General features: G+C 45.8%; 2 long non-coding RNA genes across 3 annotated transcripts; both read right to left on the bottom strand.

Moving 5' to 3' along the window:
• Positions 1-3,828: 3,828 nt before the first annotated feature.
• LOC132364746 (uncharacterized) lies at positions 3,829-8,373 on the bottom strand. Its single transcript, XR_009502904.1, has 3 exons — positions 8,212-8,373; positions 4,338-4,407; positions 3,829-3,842 (listed from the first exon to the last, which is right to left on the bottom strand). It is a non-coding gene; the product is annotated as an uncharacterized LOC132364746 (long non-coding RNA).
• A 1,484-nt stretch (positions 8,374-9,857) lies between these two features.
• Positions 9,858-13,200, bottom strand: LOC132364744 (uncharacterized). Of its 2 annotated transcripts, none has more exons than XR_009502900.1 (5): positions 13,131-13,200; positions 12,494-12,759; positions 11,220-11,495; positions 10,027-10,152; positions 9,858-9,944 (listed from the first exon to the last, which is right to left on the bottom strand). It is a non-coding gene; the product is annotated as an uncharacterized LOC132364744 (long non-coding RNA). The 2 variants fall into 2 exon arrangements; XR_009502901.1 differs by having other exon boundaries at positions 12,504-12,759.
• Between the last annotated feature and the right edge of the window lie 9,937 nt (positions 13,201-23,137).

Here is a 23,137-nt window from a genome sequence, read left to right as displayed (position 1 = left end):
CTTCCTGTGCAGGGCTGCCTTGATCATTACCCCTTTTCATCTTCATTTCTGTCTCAAATAGTTGGTAAGACACAAGACAGGGTTACATCTCCAAGAGTTAATCTGTATATTTCCCTTTTGCTGTGCTTCTCACTGGTACACAAGGGCACTCTAGTCCACACTGACAGAAATACACACAAGCGCGTACAATTCAATATCAAAAAAAAAACAAACAACCCAACCAAAAATGGGCAGAAGACCGAAATAGACATTTCTCCAAAGAAGAAATGGCCAACAGGCATGTAAAAAGATGCTCAACATCGCTAATTATTAGAGAAGTGCAAATCAAAAAAAAAAAAATCACAATGAGGTATCACCTCACACCAGTCAGAATGGCTATCATCAAAATAGTCTACAAATAATAAATGCTGGAGAGGGTGTGGAGAAAAGGGAACCCTCCTACACTGTTGGTGCGAGTGTAAATTGGTGCAACCACTGTGGAAAACAGTATGGAGGGTCCTTAAAAAAATAAAAATAGAGCTACCATATGATCCAGCAATCCCACTCCTGGGCATATATCCAGAAAAGATGAAAGAAAATCTAATTCGAAAAAGGTACATGCAGCCCAATGTTCATAGCAGCACTATTACAACAGCCAAGATATGGAAGCAACCCAAGTGCCCATCAACAGGTGATTGGTTTAAGAAGATGTGTATATATATATATATATATATATATATACAATGGAATATTACTCAGCCATAAAATAGAATGAAATATTGCCATTTGCAGCAACATGGATAGACCTAAAGAATATCATACTAAGTGAAGTAAGTTAGGCAGAGAAAGACAAATAGAATATGATATCACTTATATGTGGAATCTAAAAAATAATACAAATGAATCTATGTACAAAAGAGAAAAAAATCCACAGACATAAAACAAGCTTATGGTTACCAAAGGGAAAAGGGAGGTGGGAGAGGGATAAATTAGAAGTATGGGATTAACAGATACACACTATTATACATAAAATAGAAAAACAACAAGGATTTACCGTATAACACAGGGAATTATATTCAATATCTTGTAATAACCTATAATAGAAAATAATCTGAAAAATATAGAAATATATAACTGAAACAATAAATAAATACAGAACCTGGGTTTAGACACAAAAGCTCAGAGAGTGCTTGTGGAACCAGATTTTCTTCTCCCAGAGACTAGACAGAACTGAGCTTGGGGAAGCAGGAAGAGGCAGCTGAGCCGGGATGAGAAGAGGGAAAACACCTGAGTCCTTGAAATGGGGGAGGGGCGGGGGAAGAAGGGAGCCCGTGGAGGCATTCAGTGTGGGGCTCAGTGTGAACCCTCACTGGGCACCAGCTCTCAGTGCTTATAAGGCCTGGAACAGCAAATGACGGCCTGGGGGTCCAGGAGCAGGGATGAGGCCAAGCGGGAAAACCCCACTCCTGAATGGAACTAGGTGGAAATTTCTCTTCGTAAGTAGGAGCAGTGATGAACTCTATGCTGCTGAAGGGTTTGACTGTGGTGAGAATGCTCTTCTCAGAAGAAGGAATTTCCAGTGGAAGAATTACTTAGGGAAAGCTGGAGCCATTTTAGCGAAAATCCTCAACTTAGTGGCACAAAACTGATTGAATTTCTCAGGTAATTGGAATGTCTTTTTTGGTACTGTTTTAAGGAGGAAGAGGTAAATAATAAGAAATCAAAAACAAATCAAGGGTTTATTTTTAAAAGCAACAAAATATCAACACCTTCCAGGGGCTCCCCTAGTCAGCACAATCCATCCCTATTACACTTTTAAAAAAGGGGCAGTTGATGTTCAGAAGGATGACCTAGAATCACTAGGGCATCAGAGGGAAGTTTCAGTTCACTCAGCTGCCAGAATCCCTATTTCCTTTGCATTATAGTGAAGTGGAGCTTGACCATATTTCTAAATTAACACAAGCTCCTTGAAATTGATTTTTTAAGAATTCTAACATCTTTTGGATAAAGGCGACACTGTATATAAATTGAAGGTACTGTTATTTGGGAATGAGCTAGTCTTTGAGAAGAACCCCATGTGGTTGCATCCTGTAGACATTTAACTAGAACGGTTCATGCCAATGGTTCTCAACTGGGCGGGGGGACGGGGGGTGTCATTCCCCCTGGCCTAGGAATATTTGGCAATGTCTGCAGACAGTTTTGGTTGTCACAACTCGGGGGGGGGGGCAGGGTCAGGATGTTACTGCTGTATATTAGGGAGTAGCCAGACATGCTGCTCAACATACTACGATGCACAAAACCGCACTCCACGACAAAGCAGCATTGGATCCAAAATGTCAATCGTGCTGAGGTGGAGAAATCATGGCTTGCGGTAATGAAAAAAGAAGATGTGCTCCAAGTGAGGGCCAATAGGGTGGCGGCCCCAAGACTACCCACAGGCCTCAGGGCCAGGTTCAGCCCTGTCAGCCATTGCTCGGGGCTGGTCTCACCTTACCCAAGCTCCTAGGATGGCTATACGATCTACAGCCAAGACATTCAACTGCAATTAAAATACAACAGTCAGGATGTCTGGCTGCTCTCAGCTGGCAGCAAGGATACTCAGTTGAGCCTGGAGTGGAACAGAAGGAGTTGTTCCACCAGGACCTGAGACTGAGTCTCTAGGTCAGTGCACATGTTCCCGGGCAGGGCTGGGAGGGCGCTGTCAGTGCTCATCTGAGTGGAGCTACCTCCTCTGGCTTCCACTGGCAACCAGGTCTTCTTGTAAACAACACCTTGTTTCTTTGGATACGTTAATGTCATCGGTAAAGTCTGACTTCAACCTGGGGCCAGAGTCCACTTAAGATGATTGTATTACTTGCCTCTGACCTGTTCATTATGTTTACATTTCACTGTTCAATGCAGGATTTCCTGATTTGAGAGCAGAGGGAATTCTTTTGAGAAGCCAACTAATCTGTGAGTGTTTGGTGGTTGAATAACTAACACAGTTTGCTTTAATCTAGTACCAGTATTTGTCAAAATTATTAATAAAATGTAGCAATTAATACAATTAAACCGTGGATATAACTCATAATAGCTTTTGGTCACTATGTATTTTCTTAATCGACAAATACTGTAAGTACAAACATTATCATGTGGGAGCGGGTCTGGGGAAGATTTTGATGATAAAAAGGAGGGCTTATACAGGAAAAAGTTGGGAACCACTGGTTTGACTCTCAGAAGGTTAATTTCCTATATTTCTTAGCTCTTGAGCAGGGAGGCACAGTACCCCGGGGTTGCCCTCCACCCCCATGCTCCAAAGGATCTGCTTGGTCACTCTGTCCCTAGGGACACATTGAGAACAGTGCATGCTTTACAAGTTCTAAAACGTTTTCACATCTGTTATCTCATTGGCTCTTCCAAGCTCCAGTGAGGAAGGTGGAACAGTGGCTATCACTTCTACTTTAGGGATGAGGGCAGGGCTTGGTGACCTGATTCGCCTCAGGATCTATAGCTCCAGAGCTGGGGCCTGGGCCCCATCTGACTCAGGACGCAGAGTTCTTTCCACTCTCCTTGCATTGGTAATAGACCCCTCTGAATGTTCTGATCCACCGAATACCAAACTCCACTCCATAGTAACTAGTGGATAAAAAGATCCAAGAAGTATTTAAGAGTTTTGATGAACTAGTCTTCCATGTACTTCTGAATCCCAGCTAGTTTCTGAGAATTGCACAAATGTAAAGAGAGCAGAAAGTAATGAAATAGCCCAGGTTCTGTTGCCATGGAAACCCATGCTTACCTTAGGGTTCATATTTGGTACAATTTCCTGAAATTCCTCTTGAGGCTTCCAAGTGATCTTGGGGCTCTCTGAACCTCGCTTTTGAAATCTGAAAAGTGAAAAAATACCGAACCAGATTGTTTTATCTTTGACATTCTGTTAGTCTAAATCTATGAGTTCTATTAGCATCATCAAAGGAAGAACACTCTAGGGTAAATGAATGTTTTGTCACCTCTGTGTAAGAGATATCCATCTAATCATTCATTCATTCACCTAGTCATTCAACAAACATTGATCAAGTGTAAGGTACTATGCTAAGCTCTATACAGAGTACAAACTTGAAAACAGAAAAAGTCTATTGAACACAAATCTGTGCAGCTAACCTCTGTAAGAAAATCAAGAACAACTACAAAAAAGTCATTATAATTGGCTTACAACTGATGCTTTAAACCACTTTTGACGAAAAGTTAAGGGCTCTTCTCTTGGAATGTAAAGTATGCAGACAAAGAAAATTTCCTGCAAGTGACTCAGAAATTCTCTGAACTCTAAACAGGCTCTCAAATGGCTATAGTGGTTAGAGAAAACTAGTAATGGAACCCTTTACCTTCAGTTCTCTGTGATGAGAATCTAAAATTTCATCATAAAAACTTCAAAACAAGTTCCAGTGCAACTATCTGAAGGGCAAGAAAAAGAATATTTGTTAGATTTAATCTAGAGTCTGGTATTGACTGCTGTCCACTAAGGGACTTTCCTCCTGTCTTAATAAAATTTTTATACAGTATAAATTCCATTACTCATACAGTATCTTTTCATCTGATCAAGAAGTAACTACATTTTATTTGGTAGGGGGAGATGAGATTGATCTGGCAAATGGAAATCAAGGAGATATTTCTAGATGGATGTTTTTACTTTCACTGTTATATGTAAGATGACAAAATTAGGCAGGAAATTACAAAAGCCTATGACACAAAGGAGGAAATTACTTGTGTGGTACCATGTAGAGAGGATACACTGAGAAGGTGCTGCAGACAGATAAAGTGAGGGGCTCACCAAGCTTTATTTTTTTTTCGTTTCTGAGCATCACTGCCCACACCAATACCGAGCACCATGCCCCGAGCAGGGGTACAAAGATGGGTAAGATGCTGTCCCTGCTTTCAAGGTGCTTATAGTGCATTTGGGGGAAGCTCAGCCAAGTAACTGGACAGTTCCAGCCCAGTGTGATCAGGACCCTAATGAGGCCAGCACTGGGATTACAGGCATAGCAGGGCCCTCACACCCAGGCTGGGGGCCTCTGGTGCTGCCTGGACAGGAGTCCTACCAACATGCTTTCCAGGACTGATGTTTCACCTGTGGCTCTGAAGAGACAAATATATACAAAATCACAGGTGTGATAAGAAACCCCTCAGAGGAAAAACAAGAGACATGAAAATACCATCAAATCCTCTAATGCCTTTATTCAGTTACACTTGGAAAGAGGAGACAGGTACACACGAAGCCTCTGGGGTCGACAACACCTTCCTCCCAGGTTTGCTCAGGTTGTTAGGGGATCTCCAGGGACATCCATTCTTCCCATTAGCAGTGCGTTGGGCCAAAGGATGCACCACGGCTGCACTAATACTCGCTATATTGGATTACGAAGCCGAGTAATTGCCATTTAAGTGTCAAGTAATGGTGAGAGCATTCATCTGTGTTTTCATTCATTTGTACGGCAATTAATTTGTACCTAAATTAACAATAAAAATGGTTATGTGATCCAATAAAGTAGAAATGGTGGCAGGAAAAAAATATAATGTCTGCTTTACCCTACTAGCAAGGCCAAATCACACTTTTCCCCTCTCACTGTTGTCTTTCAGGAGAAGGTTATTTTCAGGCAGGCAGAGCAGGAACCAGGCGTGTGTGCTGGCCCCTGTCAGGGGTCCAGCCTGAAAGGCTGTGGACAGGAAAATGGGATTTGTGGGATGAAAAGTATTGTTGACTTGGAATGGTACAGGCAGGTCACTACTGCAGCCTGCTCCCCAGTAAGGCCAGGAAACAGGCCCTCTGGAATTGTTTAAGGCAAAGATAGACACAAACTCAGATGTTAACACAGAATTAACAAACTGGTACTTTTGGGCAGCATATGGCTAGCAGACACATTTTATTTGTCATGAAAGGGTTTTAAGTCTTTGGATTTGTTGCCAATGTTTAAAAATTAGGCTATTTCACATGAATATTCAGATCTCCAGTTCTCTTGAGAAGCTGGAATATTGTCTGCACTGCATCTACATTCCTGCTTGGCAAAACTTGGTTGGAGCTGAGTTGTCACCATTCCCTTTAGTCAGGCAGCGCTTGCCAGTTTACTGCGGTCCCCACCACTGCCTACTGTCCTGTACTGTGCCTGCCTCTCTCGTTATTAACTTGGCTGGCTCCTGCAGGAGTTTCTGACCCCTGTTTTCACATCTGCTTAGTCACTTACAGAAGTAACCTGCTTTGTTCACTCTTTATAAATCGGCTTCACTTTTTAACTTCTTGGAGCATTTTGTTTTTATAGAGTTTGGATGTCTTGGGCATAGAGGGTTCTCCCTAACCAAAAGTCTTACACCTGCTGCTATGCTGTTTGGTTTGGCATTGAACCTTTTGCCATAGAACTGTAGACCTATCCAAAGGGAAGTTACTTTGGAGAGCATCCTATCCACCTGCCTCATTTAGAAATTGAGTCTCATAGAGGCCAAGGTACTTGTTTAAGTCACACAGAAACTTGAGATAGAGCCAACACTGGAACCAATTCTAGTACTTTTCCTACTACATTTCAGCCCCTTCTGGGTGCTCATTCATGACACTGCATGTCCCAAAGCAAGAATATAATTTCTCAAGTTATTGTTCAGTCTTCCCACCTTTGAAAAGTTTGAACAATGTAGGCCTATTGGGCACGGCTATCTGCACTCTAAGATGGCCCCTGGTGATGAGTTACGGTATTTAAAGCTTATTATCTGATTCCATCTGCTGACTTCTGAGAGCCTTGAACTGGGAGTGAGGCCAACTGGGTTGGAGTCCCAGCTCTCCCTCTTACCAGCTGTGTGACCTTGGGCAAGTTTCCTCACTTCTCTGAGTCAGAATTTCCCAAGTGCAAGACAGGAATGCCTGCCCCACAGGACGTTATGACCATCACAGGACATAACAAACATGAAAGTTCTCAGACAAATGTAAAAAGTTAGATAAACAGAAGTTACTATTACAGGCTATTGAGCTTAGATATCAGAGAATCCGAGAATTCCCTCGTTTTACAAGTGAGGCACTGAGCCTCAGGGAACAGGGTCATGCAGCCAGCTATGGGCAGAACTCAGATTAGAGAGCAAGTCTCAAGTCTTCCCTGCTATTGCCACAGTTGGATTCACAGATCTCAGTTAAAGCCATGTGGGCTCCAGCACGCGGGCAGCTAGCTATGGGGTGAAATGGGAAACGCCGTAACCTCCCCTCACAAAGGTTTGGGGAATCAGAGTCACAGCCTCAGATACAGAACAATTCAAGGGCTCTCATTCTAAGGGCAGAGCCCACATTCACCGGTGGCTGATTCCCAGTCTGCGAGCATGGACTTGGGAGACATTATACTGTGCAAATGAATGCTGTTTTTGCAAATTTGTGGGACCTGCCAGCTCTCTCAGTTTAACTGGATCTCTGCAGTGACATCCAGACATGTTCTGCATTAAATTAGAGCTGGTAATTTCAGAGGGAAACAGCTCTGAAATGGCAAGAAAGACAAAAATCTGTTCCTTGAAAAATGACACCATATGTGCCCGCATCACTGCAGTTAGGGTAAAAGGCTTTTCCTCCCTTTGTTTCTCCTCAAGCCGCCAATGTTAATGTCAGATTTGCAACAGAACCATATACTAATGGAACCCAAATTAGCTCTAAAATTAGCTCTTAACAAGAAACTGGAGGCTAGCTCAAGGCAAGCAGATTTCTCTGACTGTGAGAGACAGAAAGCATTTTAGCAAAGCAGCCGCATATTGATATTCTCAAGCCTCAAAAAAGATCCCTCTTTGCTCTAAGTGAATTGCCCAGGAAGAATTGTGCACAGCCTGCTGTCTGCCTGTGCGTCAGGAACTGGCATCTCAACCTGCAGTTTTAAGAAAGCCTTCCCTCAAGCAAAGCAGCTATTGGGAGTCTGGAGTGTGGGTGAGGAGAAAGGGATTTCAGGGGTCAGATCTGGGTTGGAGACTGGGTCCTGGGGGTGGTAATGTTCCAGATTTTAGAGGATGTTTCATTATCGCTGTTTGTCTAACACCTTTAGAGAACCCAGAGACTATGGAAAAACCAGTGATGGAAAATATTTATATAGATAAGCAATATTTAGCAGCTAAAATGGCTAATCGTGAGTTATCTTCCAGCATCCTGAAAAATTACCATCTGAAAATTTTTCTAAAGAGTATCCTATCAGTAGTAACATTTCTAAGATGTTAATAGAGAGGTGAATTTCATTAATGGGCCTCCAGACCCACCAAGTTTTTGCTACCCCTGGTTCCTCAGTGGCTCCAGGTTGGAATTTGAAGGTCGATGAGTCTACATGTTGAAGGCCACTTTGTTTTTGGAGTTCCTCCAGGTTTGTGGACCAGGGCTGGGGGCAGGAAGGCACAGGAGGTAGGGTGGGTGGTTAGAACCTCTGACACCTACCCAAGGAAAAAAACAAAAGAGTGAAGAAACCAAAGTAAAGAAGTAGTTGGGGAGTAGCAAGAAGATGGCATTAGTTTAGGTGTGGGGTAGTGTGAATTAGTCATCCTTCCATCAGGAAAAATGTATCCAGTTCTTGTAGATGAGGCGCCTATGTTCCCATACACTCCGAGAACTCCTGTTTGGCCAAAGAGCACCTCTGACATTTGGGGCACGTGAGTGCAATTCATCTTCACATCCTTAACACACATTGAGCACTGTCGGTTGAGCATTGGGGTGGCTGGGCTGAGGAAGTCCTCCTCTCAGCCTCACAGAGCTCAGTCTATTGGGATGATAAAATGGGTACATAGAAAACCAAAATATAAACAAAAGGGAGTAAGAACTGTGAGGAAGGGCCTGAAAAAGTGCTCTGGGGCTGCAGATGAAGGAGCGATTAGGTCTGTGTTGTAAGTTATCTGGGGAGTCTACACAGAAGAGGTGACATCTGAACTGGTCCAGGAAGGATGGGTAGGAAATTAGTTCCAGGACTTTTAGACCATCAGAGACCAAACTCTAAGCCTATTTGTAAAGAAAAAAGATGGTGTCATGGAAAAAGCTCTGGCTTGAATTCTAATCCCAGTTCAACGTTAAAGATTGCTGTGTATCTTCAACCAATTCATTTAACTTCTCTGGCAATTAAACAAGATGGTGTATATGAATGTAAGATATAAAACGCTCCACAAATGATAGTTGTTAGTAATGATATGTGTACTGCCTCACAGGGTTGTTATGTGACTTCTTTGAAACTGCTATTCAAAAGAAAGTTGTTTTTATAAAAAAGTCTAGAATCTTCTGGCCCCAGAAAGAACTACAAAGGTACTAAAGGTTTATTGAATTATCAACAACTGAAGCCCAGAACATACTGTATTAGGTTAGCTGGAATTATAACTGGCAGAAACATATTTCTTGTTAAATAAAAAAGAGCCTTTTAAGTGAAACAAGTATCAAGTTCTCTAACGATGCTTATAAATCAATTTTTAAGATGAAAAACTTGCTATCATAATTACTCATTTTTCCTCGTACTACTTGGCAGGACAAATCCCATAAACTCACAACCTCTTGTGTCAATACAAATACATCCATCTCCTCCGATTATCTCTATGGTTTAGGATACGTGGTGCAAATATACTGACATTGGTGAGCGCGGGCTTGCATTTTGTCCTTTTCTAAATCTGCCAAAGAGCTTCAGCAGGTGATTTCTAGCAAATCTTACTCATCAATAAAACAACCTCCCCTTGAATCTATCCTTCAAACTCAAGAAAAAGAAAGACTCCCAATTGAAAACAAAAACAGACCACAAAACTTGACAGTGCATAAATGGGAAGTACACTTTGTTAGGGATGCCATAACAAGTACCATAGACTGGGTGGCTTAAACAATGGAAATTTATTTCCTCACAGTTCTGGAGGCTAGAAGTCCAAGATCAATGCGTCAGCAGTGTTGGTTTCTCCCGAAGCCTCTCTCGTTGGCTTATAGATGGCCATCTTCTCCCTATATCTTCACATGGTCTTTTCTCTGTACCTGTCTGTGGCGAAATTTCCTCTTATAAGGATACCAGTCATATTGGATGAGGGCCCATCCATATGACCTCATTTTACCTTACTTACCTCTTTAAAGGTCTTATCTCCAAATCCAGTCACATTCTTAGGTACTGGGGGTTAGGACTTCAATATGTGAATTGGGGGTGAGGGGGAACAGCCTACAAGAAGGCGGCACTCGGTATCTCGTGTAACCTTTGAAAAAACCAAAAGCCTATAGATGACAAAGATTCACACTCTCCTGCACAAACTGCGCACATCTGTAATGTGTGTTTCACCCACTCATGGAGCTGTGTGTGGCCCAAGAAAGGGCACAAATGGCCCAAGGCCATACCTTTCAGTTAAAGGAACCCCATAGGAATGGGTTGTGGGAAAGGAGGCAGGGCTTGTCTGTCAATGTCAAGGTCAGCTGTGCCAGCATCGGAAGAGCAGCTTCTGGAGCAGGGGGAAGGAAGAGGAGAAGGAGGGAGGGTAGCCGTGAAACTTTTCCAGGAACCACCTTGGTCTCCTTCCCCGACATTTTTAAAAAAGAATTCTTCCTAGACAGGATATCTGGGGGCAGATCCTGAGTCCCTGGAGATCTGATCCCCTCCCAAACCCCCAAGCCTAATGACAGACAACATCTGAGAGGGAAGACACAGATGGAAAACACTGTCTCGCTAGCAATAGGCGCTGCCCTTTCAGATTTCCAAAAAAAATCTGCAAAGAAAAACAAGTGTGTTCAAATACCACTCCACCCCACCCTCCAGATGGGGGGCCTGGGCCCTTCAGTCTGGAAGCTTCCTGATTTTCCTGTGAGAACAATGGGTGTGCTTTGAGGCAAGCTCCAGAATGCCTGTAATTTTTCACCTGTGGACCTTCTTGACAGATACAAGCCTAAACAGGAATGACCAAGGGAACCAGGGAAGCACGGCTTCCAGTCTAACAAAATCGGATCACCTAGAGACACCGGGACTAAACCAGTCATGACAATGACCGTAATTACTGAGTGCCTCCGTGTGCCAGGAACTTACATATATTATACAATTTAATCTCCTCGCTCTGAGGTAGAGATCATTACCTTCATTTAGCAGATGAGGAGGCCCAAATTCAGCAAAGTTAAATGACTCACTTCCCCAAGACCACCAACTCTAAGTGACAGCGCTGGTGTTTGAACCAAAGCTAGGACAGCTGTCCACAGTACCGTGCTGCCTTCCCCTGTGCCCTGGATAGTGGTGACAGAAACCCACAGCCCCTGCTGCTTCCCTGCAGGACTACCATACCTTGGGGGCCACAGTCACTGGAGTCAGCACCAAATGGTCTCTCTTGTGCCTCTCTGCCAAGTGCAGCCTCTCTCAGTGCCCCGCTCAGGACAGCATATAGAAGGCCCTTAACAAAGGGGGACTGAACTCAGGTATCATCAGCTCATGACACAAGCCACACGAGGTCACTGGGGCGAACGCCAGCACGCAGATTCCAGATAAAGGTCCTGGGAGGCCCAGGAGAGTCCTCGCTGGCTTAGCAGAGTGCTGGCCTGTCAGCCACTGATGAGACGTCAGCTTTAGAATGAGAAAAAAAACAAATGTCCAGACCTGAAGGAATGGCCCTCTGTGATCCCTGGTGCCCCTCTTCTCCCCGCTTTACAATGAGGTCCTTAATCTCATTGGGTCCTTACCATAATTTCTAGTCTGAAAGAGCAACTTAATCAAGAAGACAAAGTGGAGAACAGCTATGCCTAACACTGTTGCTGTGTTCTTTTGGACAAATCAGTCCCCCATCACATGCTTTGCTTTACTAGCTGCCAAATTGGACCAATAATGCTGGCCACCTAATTCCCTTAGGGGAAAGCAGAGAGTGTTTACACACAGCAGGGCCTGGAATTCCTGGAGAAAAGTATTAGATAGACACCGTACCATTCAAATGGAATCTGGGCTTGTTTTTACTTTCACTGCCAAGGGTAGAAGTACACAGCATTTCAAATACATCCTCTAGAGCTTTAAAAGCCTTTTTCATTTTCCTGAGTGCTTTGGGAAAGAAGGTACTAATATGTTTTAGAAAACTAGGTAATTTTCCCTTTTGGAATTTGGCATCTCTGGATGGGTAAGGGAAAATCAGATTAAGAAATCAATCTAGGGCTTCCCTGGTGGCGCAGTGGTTGAGAATCTGCCTGCCAATGCAGGGGACACGGGTTCGAGCCCTGGTCTGGGAAGATCCCACATGCCGTGGAGCAACTAAGCCCATGCGCCACAACTACTGAGCCTGCACTCTAGAGCCCATGAGCCACAAGTACTGAAGCCCGTGTGCCTAGAGCCCGTGCTCCGCAACAAGAGAAGCGACCGCTCACCACAACTAGAGAAAGCCCGCGTGTGGCAACGAAGACCCAACGCAGCCATAAATAAATAAATAAATTTATTTTTTAAAAAAAGAAAGAAAATCAATCTAGTGGTTCTACTAGTGGTTTCTACTCACACACACAGACCCTCCTTCTTGGCAGGTGTCAGTCAAAAGTTTACAGAAACACTGTCAATCTGGGGGAAATCCTGACTCATCGTCTCACCCTCACTCACGGAGAGCAAGTATGTGTTTTTCCTTTTTCTTCATGGACACTTGTTTCTTCTCCAAAGCCCTTTCTAGAGAGCTATTGATTTCCTCTGACTTGAATAGGCCGTCAGTAATGCTGGGTCCTCAGGAGTCCCTTTAATGTCTTGTCTTCGTGTGGGGTTGCATTTGCTCGCCGAGGCCCTCAGGGGGCCTGCCTCCCAGCCAGAGGTGAGCAGCCCAAATGGGTTTTCAGGGTGATTCGCATCACAGCCACACGCCAACCTAGGACCGAGGGTGGGGAAGTGAGCTTGCCGGACGCCCACCCTGTCCCCGGCACCTCCACCCACTGCCACGTCCCATCCGTGTCTGGCTCCTGCTCTCACTGGTCACCAGCAGGCAAGCACCTGCTGAAGAGCTAACTGGTAACCCAGGCGACAGCTGCTAATAATAAGATGAAGGACCGTCCCTGAACCAGATACCACATGGGCATCTCCAGAATCTCTCTGGCCTCTCCAAAGGCCACTTGTTTCAGTCCCAGTCTCCACTGCAGACCAGTTCTGTGTGGGTCCCAATAACCTTCACCCAGTCCCGGCCACCACAGTGCTACACCTCAAGGCCACGCCATTCACCACCGTCATGGGGATGGGGCTTACCTGTTGACCCTGACACATAAAGTGCCTCGTGGCCTGCCTGGTGCTCACGCATGTGCAATGTGAAAGAGCAGAGGAACTCATGCCCATGGGCCAAATGTCTCCATAGGAGATGGGAGCTTGCAGATGCATTCTTCTTCCTTCCTCTCCTGACCAAGAAGGAATGTTGTATATGGTTGTCATATGGCCTCTCAGAAGATGGTCTCGTGAAAGCAGAAGTTGTGGTTTTTATACAAGTTGTGGCCAGCTTGAAAATATGCCCCTCTATTGGATCTCCCTCAGCCTCACTCCCCTTTGCCCTTACATCTGCTTCTTGGGGTTGCACACCCTAATAAAGCAGATACTTAAGCATTTACCTCAGGCTCTGCTGTCTGAGGAACCCAGGGTAGACAGTCCTTCATAAGGATGTGAGCATTTTTAAAGGGACATCTTGGAGGAGGAAGGGGGTGTTGAGACTCAAAGAAAGGCAGTCTAGTGATAAGATCATGGATAGTGGGGCTGAAGGAGGGTAAAGTCAATCCAGATTTTCAGAAGGGGGTGTGGGAAGGGAACGATTCCCTCTTTTGCTGCCTTGTCACCGCATACCAACAAGCCTCCTCCTCCTTCTGCCCTTGCTGCGACCCAATTTCCTCTCTGCCCGGCTCTGCTGTGACACGCTTTTTTTCCACTTGTACATTCTGCTTCCCAAGGTGCTTCATCCCAGAGAAACACCTGCTCCCTCTGAAGGAGGTTGCCTGAATTATAAATGAGTCTCCAGCAGAGGAAGATGTGCTCAAGTGAGGGGAAAGAGAAAAACAGGTAAACAGGTGGGTCAGAACATTTCTCTGAGCATCCCAGGACAGTGCAAACTTTGCTTTCCCTTGAGTCCCTGGTTTGAACCCTGAGACCAACCTCAGAATGGTCCGAAATCTCCCTGATCACCACTTTCTTCTTGTGTTCTGGGCTTCTCCAGCTCTGTTCCTTGCCTTGCGCTCTCTCCTCTGCTTGTGTGTGACCTGTCTCCCCCACCCACCCATCTCTACATGTCCAAATCCTATGTATGCTTCAGCCCTCACAACAAAATGCTAGCTCCTCCAGGAAGCCTTCCTGGATTCCTCCGTTGGGCATGATCTCTCTCAGGCCTCAGTTCTTTCCCCTTCTTAACTTTCTTACCTCTGATTGTAGGCATCCTATTAGTGGGACTCTGGCTGATTCTCCTCTGTGAGTAGTTAGTCAGGAAATAATGAGGAAAGGCAGGAAGGAAGGGAAGGAAGGAGACACTGGGGCCAGACAAGTGTCTCCTGAGGCGGGAGTACAGCACAGTCAGTGGCCAGTGTTCTTTGCTTTCTCCTTTTTGTGCACGTCTGGTGTTGCTAATGACAAGTTGCGGAGAAAATCTCAAATTTGCTTCCCTCAGAAGAGGCGTTGCCCAAGGTAATTCCCTCGCTGCTTCCCTTCAGCTCACTGAAAAGCCTGTGTCCAAAGCCCACTAGTGACGGCAGTGTGTGGACTTTGCAGGGAGGAGTTGCATAAGGGCGTGACAGTCAGGGGGCCCAAGCGCCCAGTCAGCGGGGAGAGAGGCTGTGCTGGGGGATGGGAAGCCCCTGCCCTTGGCTTCTCCTCAGTCCTCCTCCCAGCACACAGCCTCCTCACCTTTCACCGTGTTGTCTCCTTTGAGTCCGGTCTCCTCTCCTTCCTCTAACACTCTCTGAGCTTTACGTCTATAGCGACTAGATTTATGGTCTTGCACACTTAGACAATGCCCTTTTGCACATAGGAAGCCCTCAAACACACATACTGAATGAGTAAAGACAGACCATTTCCTTAATCCGAATTGCTTGAAGGGTAAGGAGACCCTATGCTGAAGGCAGGGCAGTCTCCTGGGGACACGGCGAGGCATCTTGGCCATCCACGTGGCTTTCTAGACCTACTGAATCCTCTGCTTGGTGCGGCCCAGGCATCCTGTAGAGCTGCCGGATAAAATACCCGACACCCAGTTAAACTGGAATGTCAGATAAACAATGAATAATTTTTTAGTATAAGTATATCCCATGCAATATTTGGAACATACTTATACTAAAAATTATGTGTCGTTTATCTGAAATTCCAACTTAACTGGACATCCTGTATTTTTATTTGCTTGATCTGGCAACCCTCCCTGGGAGGCTCCTGGAACCCTGTGTTGTAGCCATTCTCTGGCACCCAGTTACAGCCCCACTTCTGGGCCCCTGGGGCCAGGGAGATGTCAACTTCGAGAAACTTCAGGAGTTTCTGGATTATTGATTTCTTCCCCCTCTAAACTATTTTGCAACTAGAAAAGAATGATTCCATTATTTTTCTCTTAGGGTTAATTTTAAGATGGGTTAAAAATACACACTTTGTCTTATTGTATATGCTTATACGTCACAGAAACCACTAAACTTGGAGAGGGGCCTACAGTTTACGGAGCATGGCCATATGCATTCTCTCTTCACCCTCAGGATGACCCTGGAAGCACAGGACAGGAAGGTGGACAATCACCATCTGCTTCATAGCTGGGGAACCAGAGGCCCAGGGAGGTCAGTGAATTACTGACAGTCCCAGGAACGGTGCTGGAGGAACCCAAGCAAGCCCCAGGTCTTAGCTCCTGGTGACCACTCCTCCCTCCTTACAGCCACCTCCTTCACAGGCCACTGGGCTCCAAGTTAATTAGGCAGGAAAGAAGTCTTTGGAGGAAGCTGAAAGTGAGAGGAAGTGCCCTGGAAGGACTGGTGTAGGGAGAGCAAACCAGAATGGCATGTTTTAATTGATCTTTGATTGTGCCAACAACTGCTGGCTCCCAGGGCAAGCAGCTGCTATTTCTGAGTCAGCACCCTCGAGTGAGGCTTGGCCTGCCCAGTGTACAGGAATTTCTGGCTTTTTTTTTTCCCCCAAGCTCTTTGTGCTGGAAATGAGTCTGTGCAAAGCAAAAGTTTCTTCTGCTTTCTTAATTAGTCAATCAGCTCGGAGCCTGGAGTCCTGGAAATACTGCCCAGGGTCACCTACAGCTTCCCCCAACCCTTCCACCCAGTTTATCCTGGAAGCTCCAGGAGACCTGACTCTGCAGATGAAGCTAGACACAGCTCTGAAGACACTGCAGGAAGCACAAAATACTTTGTGAAGGAGTTTAAAAACTTCCACACTACTTAGCAAGTTTGTTAGCATTAGCGGTTATTCAGGGCCACTCAGGAGGCATATGCCCAGCTATAACCCTGGACAAAGAGAAGCCTTCCAATAGGAAAAAAGAAACTCTCTCCAATCTCACTGGAGGCCTTGGGATTTGGAAAAATCTTTTGTCACCATACAGGGAGAAGGACCCTGGTCTTGGAGGCCCTCCTGCCACTGAACTCACATAACCAATGGCTTGCTTGCACCTCCACAAAGATGTTTAACAGGCATCTCAAACCTAACAGAGCTCTTGATTCCATCCCTCTCACCCCCAACATGTGCCTCCCCTAATCTTCCCCACTTCAATAAAAGACCTCACCATCTACTCAAAAATGAACGGTTTTGGCTTAAGTCAAAAATTCATCCTTGCTTCCTCTCTTGTCACATCTCCACAGCCAATCCGTCAGCAAGATCTTTTGGTTCAATCAACACGAAATATCTCGAATCTGTCCATTTCACTTCACCTCCATTGCCACCGTTCCTTTCAAAACCACCGTCATCCATTTGAATAACCCAGTTAGGTCTGTCCACAGCCACCCTGGCTCCATGACAACCCCTTTTCCCATACAGCTTCCCAAGGCCCTACATGATCTGGTTCCAGCCCACCGCCTACACAAAGGGCTTCTCTTCCTTCAAGTAAGAACTACAGTATCACATGACCCTACTTTTAGTACCTGAACCCGCTATTTTCATATTTACTCATCTATGTCTATTGTCATGCCTCCTTCATCCAAATGTAAGTTCTCTATCTTATTCTCTGCTAGATGCCCAGTTTGCCAATGTATTAGTTTCCTAAGGCTGCCATAACAAAGTACCACAAAGTAAGTGGCTTAAAACAAAAGAAATGCATTCTCTCATAGTTCTGGAGTCTGGACTTCCAAAATCAAGGACTTGGTAGGGCCATGCCCCCTCCAAAGTCCCTAGGGGAGGATCCTTTCTTGTCTCTTCTAGATTCCAGTAGCCCTAGGGCTTCCTTGGCTGTGGCAGCATAACTCCAATCTTTGCCTCCATTTTCATATGGCAGCCTTCCCTCTGGGTCTGCGTCTGTTTCTTGTCTCCTCTTCTTATAAGGACACCAGTCACAATGGAGTAGGGCTCACCCTACTCTAGTATGACCTCATCTTAACTTGCAAAGACTGTATTTCCAAATAAGGTCACATTCACAGATACCAGGGGTTAGGACTTCAGCATATCTTTTTTGATAGGCACAATTCAACCCATAACAACCTGGCATACATAGTAGATGTTCAAAAATTATTTTGGAAATGAATGTATATTTTCAACTGGAGTCAGTAGATTACAGTGAGCTGATTTCCAGAGCAGCAAATACAAGGGCCTCAGGGCTGAACCGCAAGTGGTAGGAAGCCTATAACTGTATAATGCCACAGCAACCTACTAGAAAGAGAACATTCAGATAAACTGGTTACTTGGTATTACACAATTTTTTGAAATCTTAGACACTGACTTTACTTTTTTTCCCACTGATTTCAACAGGCTGGCCAACAAGGCAGCCTGCAGTTTATAAATGCCTCTATATGTACCTGTCTTTGGCTCCTCACAGAGGAGTGGGCATGTGTAATGGCTGAAGAGGCCAGGGCTCTAAGGGAGAGCGTGGCTTGCTGAGGAAATGGCAGGGCCAGGATGGGGGGCCAGGTCATTCGGACTCCTTGTCCAGTGCCCCTGAAGGCAGCAACTGTGTGTGTTTCACAGGCCCTGGTCAAGGTCAGTCAGTGTTCATGTAGAGCTGCATGATAAATGCTCAAGAATGAGGAAGAGGACAAGATGGAAGGAACTTGGCTCAGCTTTAAAAGAATCTAACTAGCCAGGACTTAGGTATTCAAAACTGAGACTGATTCTGTACAATTCCATTTGAAAAAAAAAAAAAGAAAAGACTCTAGAGTAACACCTTTTGAGATCATAGCTTCATGGTATTTTAGAGCTGGAAGAAGACACTGTCTTAGGTTCTGGGAAGGGCCTTTGTCCTCAAAAAGGATGAAATCTCAGGAGTGGGATTAAGCCTCAAATGACTCTAAGACCAAAGCGGAACATCCTAAGCATGTCACCAAAGATTCCAGAGGGACTCAGAAGTGAGACTGTGAGTCTCTCTCACTATGATCCTTGAGGAAACTTCATAGGGGAGGGGAGATGCCTTTGATCCAGGTGTGGAGGGGAAAAAAAATGCAAGTTTCGTAGGCAGAAATACATTCTGAGAAGAGGAAATAAATGGCTCGAGCAAAGGAGACTGGAAAGGATTGGATGTGTTAGTAATATGGGCGACAGTAGGGGATTATGACCAAAAAGTGAATTGGGTCAATCAGTTCATTCTGCATGGGGACCCTTCAGTGGGAATACCACCAGCTTGGGGTTCCAGCCCCAGCTCACAGATTCCCCGAGGGACCTGTCCCTGGGCCTCTGGGCCTGTCTCCTCATGTACAATATAAATAAGAGGGTTTTCCAAAGATATTAAGTGAAGCCTCAAGTTCTACAAAGATGCTGCTTTGATAGGCTTTCTTATTGAGATGCCTGGTAAAACTGAATTTTAAGAATGGTTTTTGTGCTTTAAAAATGTTTAAAAGCCACTGGTCTCAATAAACGAGTTCCCTCCAACTGTATAATTCTATTTCTTTATGCTGCAGGCTTCAGAGTTCCTCTGGTTTGTTATTCAAATGAAGCATGACTCATTTAGGATTTACCAGGTCCCTCTGAATTCCCTACAGTTTTATTAAGTCATTTGACCTGTTTTTAGCAGAAAATCCATTTTTATTCATATCCTTAGGAGAAAGAGCCTGGTGCGGCTGAAAGAGTCCTGGGAAGCAAGTCAGCAGATCTGGCTTCATGCTGTAATAACAAATATCAACCATAAAGCAGTATAAATAAAACAATGACTATCTGTTAAATAAATGCTAACTAGTGACACCACCTTGAGCAAGTCTACTTGCCCCTGTGACCCTTGCTTTTACCCTCTCTAAAATCAGGACAATGCCTGCTGGCCTGCCTCACGGCACTTTTGTGAGGCTCAAATAAGAGAATATACTCGAAAGCTCTTTACAAACTGTAAAGCACTCCAAGTATGTAATGTACCAGATGGTGCTGGGGGACTCAGGGCTTGAGAGAGCAGCTCTCCTGGGTGATAGTGGAGGGGAGGTTTGACTCTGAGACCTCAGGAAGTGTCTGATGTTCTCTGACAAGCATTTCTAAGCTTGGTCATATAAAAGAATAAAAAGAAAAAAAAAAGGATAAATGCATGTGCCGCCTACTTAAGATGTTTCACCTCACTCCAAGTCCCAGCTAGCCTTCTCAGCCATAAGGTAACAGAAACTAAGATGTGTCATGAAAACTGGTAGAGGCCTAGTGGAAGGAGGCTTGGCCAAGACAAATCTGCAAGGAAGACAGAGGCAGGAGGTCTTGTCTAGCTTCCAAAGATATTTATCAGTTCTTTGCATTGTTTGTGAGCTCAAGATGGGGCTTATTAATCTATTTCTACCTTTCATTTTACGTCTTTAGGTGTATTTTTTTTATTGAAGTATAGTTGATGTACAATATTATATAAGTTACAGGTATACAATACCTGTGATTCACGATTTTTAAATGTTATATTCCATTTATAGTTATTATAAAATATTGGCTATATTCCCTGTGTTGTACAATATATCTCTGTAGCTTATTTATTTTATGCATAACAGTTTGGACCGCTTAATCCCCTACCCCCATATGGCCCCTCCTCCCTTCCCTCTCCCCACCGGCAACTAGTTTGTTCTCTATATCTGTCAGTCTGCTTCTTTTTTTGTTATATTCACTAGTGTGTTGTACTTTTTAGATTCCACATACAAGTGTTATCATATAGTATTTGTCTTTCTCTGAGGACTTTTTTTAGTTATTGTTGAATTCCTAATTAAAGCCACATCATTAGGCCAATGAATGGGCACAATTTCTCATGCAGTTTAAGAAGCACTGATTCTTCCACTGAATTTATCCACTGAACTTATCCACTGACAATTCATCTATTTACCAAAACTCAACCAATGACACCTGTCCTTCTCTAGCCCAAACCACCATCCCCACAAGTGTCTTTGACCCTGCATTGCTGGAGATAGTTCTTAGATGATGCAAATATGCCAGCCTCCTCAATAAAGGGATTGAAACATCAAGAGAGTGCAGTCTGAGCTAGGCTGCCACACTAGAATGCCAGAGAGAATGCCTTTGCCCAAACACATTCCATCGTTCTCCATCTTGTGGAACCCACATTCCTTAGCCCAGTGGAAGGTCTCCCCAGTCTGGCCGCATTCTGGAGGGAGTAAGGTCTACTGGGGGAAGCCCTGAGCTGGGGAGAGGAGACAGACCTCAATCTTGTCCGCCTCCGCTCCCGAGAGCCAATGAGCATGTCCTTCGGCTCTCTGTGCCTCAGTTTCCCTGCTGGTCCAATCAGAAGGTTGAACTAGTCCAGCTGTAGAGCTCCATTCCTTTCCTGGGGGGCTAACCCCGGGGTGAGAGGGAAGCTGAGCAGTTCTGCTTTTAGCACGTTGATCCCTAAGTTTTCCTTTGGTGAAGGATTCTGCTGCTAAAAAATGCTTGAAAAACACTACTAGCCCGTGGGCTTCCCTGGTGGTGCAGTGGTTGAGAATCTGCCTGCCAATGCAGGGGACATGGGTTCGAGCCCTGGTCTGGGAAGATCCCACATGCCGCAGAGCAACTGGGCCCGTGAGCCACAACTACTGAGCCTGCGCGTCTGGAGCCTGTGCTCCGCAACAAGAGAGGCCGCGACAGTGAAAGGCCCGCACACCGCGATGAAGAGTGGCCCCCGCTCGCCGCAACTAGAGAAAGCCCTCGCACAGAAACGAAGACCCAACACAGCCAAAAAAAAAAAAAAACAAAAAACACTAGCCCTCACCCCGTGACTCTGAGGCTGCCCCCAAAGCTTTCCATCCCCCGCCCCTGCGAGAAGCCCATACAGTCTTGCTGCAGTGACTTTACTCAAAACCCTCACCCAGCGTGTAATGCTTGGGCTCCAATTCCAGCCTCACCTCCTCCAAGAAGCCAACTTACCTGCGAGGATCTCTGCTTTTATCTGAGCAACCCACTCGGTGTAGCCAGAGCCGTGCTGGCCTTAGAGTGCCTGGTGCTGGGTGTCTCAAATGTGCCCTAGTTCCCCAACAAGATTTTAAGACCCCTGGGGGCAGGGACCAAGCTCTGGGTCCAGCGCCAATCCTGGGGCACACGGGATACCTTGTCTAGGGATGTGACAGAAGATGACATCACTGATAGGGCCCTGAAGGCTGCTTAGAAAAGAGTCACTTCCAACTCTGGGCCTCTCCCCAACCCCAAAGAGGGGCCAGTGCAAGGGACAGGGGCAAGGTAGGTTCCCAGGGCTGGCAGAAAGTGGAGCGAGGCGGAGACAGCGCAGAGGCATGCAGCCGGCTCAGGTCCTCTCACAGCGTCCCACCCACACCCCCGACTCCTGACACGCCTCGGGCGACGCTGCTGCCGCCCTATAAACAGAATCCGCAGCTGCACCATATTTCCTCTGGGACTTGCTCTGCCTCCCTCTCTTCCTCGCTGTTCTGAGGAAGAGAACATCTTCCCTCTATGAAGAGACCATCCCTGCCTCGAATCCGTCTCTGCCCTGTTAGTGGGTGAGCTCGGGCAGGTCCCTTCTGCTCTCTGGACCTTGGTTTCCGATGCCCTGCCTTACTGACTTTCCCAGAATTCTGCCACCCGTTTGCCTGGATGTCTTGCTAGGCTCCATCCTGCCTGTGACCCTGGGGCCCTCACTCTTGGCTCTCCTTTGGCTCCAGCTCTGGGTCCTGCGCCGCCAGAGACACCAGCCTAAGTTGAGAGCCCAGGTCCAGCCTCTCCATCAGGGGAGTTGAGACAAAGCCGGCTTGGCTCTTCTGATGCTGTTCACATCACAGACCAGGGGAGCGCCCCGGGGCCCTGCTGTGGAACAGCAGATGCCTTGGGGTCTGGTATCAGTGACACTTTCTGGGCAATAGAGAGAGCCAGCCTGACCTGCGGGAAGGCATCGACTAGAGCTGGCAATGCTGAAAGGAGATGCGCAGCTCCCTGCGTGGCCAGCACGCCTGCCTCCGGACAGAGGCCTGTGGGGTAGGGGTCTGGTTCTGCCACTACAACCTGTGTGACCTTGGGCAAGTCCCCTTCCCATCCACCCTCCCTCCCTTTCAGAAACATTTATTGAGCATCTTGCAATGGCCAAGCCATCTGCTAGGCTGTGAGGCTTCAAAAAATATAGTCCTGGCCCTCGAGAACCTCATAATCTAATTGCGGAAGCAGAAATGTGAATGAATAACTATAATATTTTCCTCCCTGGGGCTCAGTTTCCTTACCTGTAGAATGAAGGAGTTCCAGCCTTGACACTCTGTGATGCTCTCATCACATTAGACCATCTGTTCCCACCGGTCTGGTGAAGTGGTAGGCCACAGTCAGCAGGTCATCAATGGAGTTAGTAATAAATGATGACTTGCATTAAGGGGAGTCTGCAGTGTGGCTTGTGGCCAGCAGATTGCTGTGGTCTGGGTCTTGCTCTCCAAATTTCCATTCTCTCAGCTACTTCAGCTGAAACTGTCAAAGATTATTTCCAGCATATCCAGGGGATCCAAGAGGGATCAGGTGAAAGACAGATTATATGTTGGTGTTGGAGCCAGCACCAAACTCAAGCTCCTTCTGATTGTTGGTCCAGGCTACCTGCAGGCCCACCAGGTCTACATCCTTCCCTTTCTTGGCTAGGATTTGAGGAATATGAAATATATGTCTGGGTGCATAAGAGGCTGTCAAGTTGAAAACATTCCACAGGATTTCTGAGGACACCGTATTAGGTGACCCAGGGTAGT

This window comes from Balaenoptera ricei, chromosome 4, assembly GCF_028023285.1.
Source record: "Balaenoptera ricei isolate mBalRic1 chromosome 4, mBalRic1.hap2, whole genome shotgun sequence".
NCBI classification, from domain to species: Eukaryota; Metazoa; Chordata; class Mammalia; order Artiodactyla; family Balaenopteridae; genus Balaenoptera; species Balaenoptera ricei.
The sequence above is the reverse complement of the archived record's forward strand: the minus strand, read 5'-3'. Positions and strand labels throughout refer to the sequence as shown.